The 5,284-nt window shown below is 39.3% G+C and overlaps 1 pseudogene; it reads left to right on the top strand.

Annotated features, from left to right (window-relative positions):
• The first annotated feature begins 813 nt into the window (after positions 1-813).
• Positions 814-1,769, top strand: LOC144230167 (tubulin polyglutamylase complex subunit 2-like; annotated as a pseudogene).
• The last annotated feature ends 3,515 nt before the right edge of the window (positions 1,770-5,284 follow it).

Below are 5,284 nucleotides of genomic sequence, written 5' to 3'. Positions count from 1 at the left end.
ATGGACTCTAAATAACAAAACAAATGGATAGACAAACAAAAATCAGAATCAGATCTAAAAATACAGAGAACAAACTGATGGCTGCCAGAGGGGACGGAATGTAGGAATGATCAAAATGGGTGTAGGAAATGGGAGATAAGTCTTCAGTTATGGAAAGAATAAGTTATGGGAATAAAAGACACAGATGTAATAGAGATGTATTGGGACAGATGGTAACATAGACAGAGGGCAAATATAGCTTAAAGTATGATGCATAACCTTATCAAATCACTTTGTTTTTCATCTGAAACTAACATTGTGTGTTAACTATATTCAAATAAAAATATATTTTAAAAATGTTTAATGTTTATTTTTGAGAGAGAGACAGAGCATAAGTGGGGGACGGGCAGAGAGAGGGAGACAGAATCTGAAGCAGGCTCCAGGCTCTGAGCTATCAACACAAAGCTGAAACGCGGGGCTCAAACCCACAAATCGCAAGATCATGACCTGAGCTCAAGTCGGACATTTAACTGACTGAGCCACCCAGGCGACCCTCAAATAAAAATATTTTAAAATAAATAGTCTCTTGTAGGAAAAATATTCTAGAAGTGGGTTAAGAAGGTCTGGATTGAGGGGTCGTTCCACCCCACCACTGCGCCCATAAAGTGGTCTCCATTGGCATCCAGTCCTTGGGAAGGCCTTGGGGAATTATTACTCCTAGAGCAGTCCAGGAACCACATCTCTGCCCTTCCTGGCTTTTGCACTGAACTCTGGACATGCAGTGAACTTGATGGCCCAGCCTCTGGTGTCTCCCATCATGCACAGAATGTGGAGGAGCTGATGCCCCCAGGCTGTAGCAAGGACACCTGGAGAAGCTGACCATGGGAATCACCTGTATCCTAGAATCTTCCCGGGTGTGACAGAGGGCGACTATCATAGAAAAACCGCCTCCTGAACGTCATATGATTTCTTTATGGGAACTAAAAAATAACTGTGTGCTACCTGAGGATGTGAAGAATTTTTACCTGATGACCACTGGCTTCCACAGGACATGGAGTGTGAAGCTGGATGAGCATATCATTCTACTGGGCAACATGGCATTTAACAGCATCTCAAAACTGACTCAATTCAACCAGTTTTCAGTGTATTTACTCCCTAATCCATCAACCCTGGCAAACCTGGAGGATGACGCTCTTGAAGTCAGTGAGAATCAGTCAGAGAAGACTCACTTCGATTCTCCAGGTGTGATATTTGAGTTGGACCCTTGCAAGGGGAATAAGAAGTTGTCCTTGTCTACAAAAAACGGAAAGCAGCATTAGTGCAACACTGAAATATGGCTCCTGGACAGTGTTATACTGGCATTTTCTCACAGATACCTTCACCACTTCCTATTACCTGCTCATCACACACCTGGGTCTGCCACAGTGGCAGTAGGACTTTACAAGCTATAGAGTTAGCCTACAAGCCAAGCAATGGTTCAACATGTATAAACCCATCATCTACAATACAGACCTGCTTGCAGAGAGATCAACTCCTTTGTGAACAAAGCAGGATCCCAGAAAAGTGTTCAAGAGCAAGAATAATACCTTAATACCTCAAAAGAAAAGGACTGGCCAGCTTGCAAAGGCAGGACATGAGGAAAGGACTCTGGGGGAGATCTGAGTATGCCCTTGAAATGCTGGCTAGTACCAATGGGAGTATAAGGTCTAGGATTTGGTCAGAAGGGGCCCTCAGGCCCTCCCTCCACCTCTAAATCCACTTCTAACCCTGAAAACCCTGTACAGAAATGAGCACCCCCCCACTTTCCCACCAGCCCCATCAGATGATACACAGATGGCCCAGTCCTCAGATTCTGTGTGTGGACCATAGGCCTTTTCCCATCTGAGTGACCAAACTCTAGGCCTTCTATGTACCTTGGTTTTATCCAGGAGTTCAAGGGCATTCTCAGGTCTCTCCCAGAGTCTTTTCTTCATGTCCTGCTTCTGAAAGGTGTGGAGAGTTTCAGAACTTGTTGAAGTAGCTAAATAGATCTGTTAAGAGCTTTCCTCTTTTTCCACCCCCCAACCCTTTGCACCCCTCATCAGTGATTAGAGAAGTCTCACAAATAAACCACTGTTTTTGACCCATGAGGGACTAGAGCTGTGTTGTTCAACTGGCAACCACTAGCCACATGTGGTTTAAACTATATTAAAACTTCAGTTCCTCAGTCTCAAACTATGAGGAACTCCTAAATATAGAGACCAAACTTAAGGTTTCTGGCAAGGAACTGGGTGGGGGATGGGCTAAATGGGTGATGGGCATTAAGGGGGGCACTTGTCAGGATATGCACTGGGAGGTATGTGAAAATGATGAATCACTAAATTCTATTCCTGAAATAATTATTACACTATATATGAACTGACTTGGATTTAAATTTTAAAAATTAAGTTCTTCAATCACATTATCCACGTTGTTAGTATTCATGTGGCTGGTAGATTCTGTATTAGACAACACAGGCATAATGGAACGTTTCCAACATCACCGAAAGTTCTATTGGGCAGCACTTCATTAGAATATTTTAATGCTGCCCTTGATCAGATCAGTTTATTTTTGTTAAAGAATGTGAATACCTTAATTTGATAGGTCATAATGCTCCATGAAAACTCTTGAAGATACAATTGTGTATGTGTTTTTATTTTTTCATGAGTAATTCTCACTCTGCTCCTTTCCCAGTTTCTTATAAAGTTTGTTGCTTCCAAAAAAATATATTCAAGGCATTTCTGTGAGGATGTTTTGCACTAGAATAACATTTAAATAAGGATACTGGACACTTGGATGGCTTAGTTGGTTGAGAGTTCAACTCTTGATTTAGGTTCAGGTCAGGTCATGATCCCAGGGTTGTAGTATCAAGCCCTATGTCAGGATCCACACTTAGTGTGCTTAAGATTCTGTCTCTCCCTCTGCCCCTCTGCCCCTGCTTATGCATTTTTTTTCTCTCTCTCTTAAAAAAATTTAAAAATTAAAAATAAAGGGCACCTGGGTGGCTCAGTTAAGTGTCAGACTGTGGCTCAGGTAATGATCTCAAGCCCTGTATCAGGCTAACTGCTGTCAGCACAGAACCTGCTTAACATTCTCTGTCGTCTTCTCTCCTTCCCCTTCCCCACTTTCTCTCTCTCTCTCCCAAAAGTAAACATTTTAAAACTTATTTAAAAATAAGTTTAAAACTTACTTAAAAATTAACAAATAAATCAAGAGACTAAGTAAAGTAGACTGTCCTCCATAATATAGTTTCCCACATCAATAAGTTGATGACCTCAAGGGAATAAAAAGGCTAATCCTAAGTAAGAGATGTTTTCTTGCTAGGTAGTCTTTGACCTGAGGCATCAGGTATTTTCCTGCCTTCAGACTTGAGCTGAACCGTTGGTTCTTCCTGAGTTTCAACCGAAACTGACCCTTGAACCTACTCTTGGGAGATAGCATTTAAGAACTGGTCAGATTCTGCCTAACAGGAGTATTTTTGTATACTGGGGGACTTGGGCTATCCAGAGAGGTTATGCTAAACAGTGTGATTTATGGTGGAGACGTTAGGCCATACTGTATCTGTTTTGACCTCTGGAGTAGAAGAAGATTGAGTAACTCATGGGCATTATGCCTACATGACCAACTCCAATAAAATCTCTGTGACTTAGGTCTGTGTTTCTCGGTTACAATAATGCTTATGCATTGTTATGCATCATTCTAAGAGAAATAAGCCCTGTTATACAATTTCACTGAGAGCGACAAGTGAAAATTCATACCTTGTTCCTCCTGGACTCTGCTTTATGGGTTTCTTACTTTTAATTTAATTTATTTTAATCTTTTTGCTGTAATAAATTAGAATCACGATTATAACAGCTTTTCTTAGTTCTGTTTCTTTCTAATGAATCATTTAACCTAAAGGTAGTTTGGGGTCCCTGACACATTAGCCAGAAAATGTATTATCAGTAGTTTTTAATATGTATATGTATACAAATACACACACATGCATTATGCTTATATGTGTATATGTGGGGCGTGTGTGTGTGTGTGTGTGTGTGTGTGTGTGTGTGTTTGCTTAAATGACCAATTCAGTCCCATTGTGGATGGAGTCATTTTTAAACTAATGGTTTTATCATTATAAAGTTCCAAAGTAATAAAATAATAACTAGTATTTATTTAGTTCTAATTATGATCCAGATCAGGTGTTATATACCCTTTTCTTCATTTCCCAAGCTAACTTTGCAGTAAAATTTATCCACTCTATTTTGGACAGAAGTAAGACTAAGATGGAATACCCAATGTGCCCAATGTCTCTCAGCTAATGGACTCAATGTCAGTTTTGTCTGGTTCTGTCCTTTCTCGATTGGGCCACCTCCCTGTTTCCATTGATATTTTGCGGCCCTGATGCTTCAGAAATTTAAGTGTTTTTTTATGGTTTTTATTTAAATTACTGTTAGTTAATATACAGTGTTAATAATAGTTTCAGGTGTGCAACATAGTGATTCAACACTTCCATATATCACCCAGTGCTCATCACAATAAGTGCACTCTTTAATCCCCATGTCTTATTTAACCAACCCCTCACCACCTCCAATTTGTTCTTTATAGTTGAGACTGTTTCTTTGTTTGCCACTCTTTCTCTTTTTACTTTTGTTCATTTCTTTTGTTTCTTAAATTCCATATATGAGTGAAATTATATGGTATTTGCATTCCTCTTACTGACTTATTTAGCTTAACATAATACTGTCTAACTCCATCCACATTATTGCTAACGACAACATATAATTTTTTCTCATGGCTGAGTGATAGATAGATAGATAGGTAGATATACCACATCTTCTTTATCCATTCATCAGTCATGCAAATTTGTAAAACCAGCATTTTTTTATAGAAATGGATCTGAGGTCTTTACTTTCTCTGTATATTACACATTATATTTTACAGTATATCTTTGCACTAGATTTTCCAGAGTGCCAACATTCCATGCATGAGGAAACTTGGAGCCTTGAAGAAGTCATCTGACCTTCTCAAGTCTACAGAGCTAGCTTGAAGACTTAAACTAAAACCTCTGATTCAAAGTAAACACACTTTTCATGGAAATAACAAGATTTAAGTTTTTGTTCTTCCTGAGTCACTGAAGATAAAATGACTACTGGGATAAAACCCCCTGCCTGCTATTGAAGTTTAATAGGATCCACAATCTCAAAAACTCTGCAAAAACACTTCCATATATTTACTTTCTAAATTTTCTAAGTTGTTGAGCTTCACTTGGAAATGACCAAATAAGAATGGCTGGCCTTGACTTTGC

Source organism: Crocuta crocuta, unplaced genomic scaffold (assembly GCF_008692635.1).
Source record: "Crocuta crocuta isolate KB4526 unplaced genomic scaffold, BGI_CrCroc_1.0 scaffold93, whole genome shotgun sequence".
NCBI classification, from domain to species: domain Eukaryota; kingdom Metazoa; phylum Chordata; class Mammalia; order Carnivora; family Hyaenidae; genus Crocuta; species Crocuta crocuta.
This window is presented reverse-complemented; position numbering and strand designations above follow the sequence as displayed.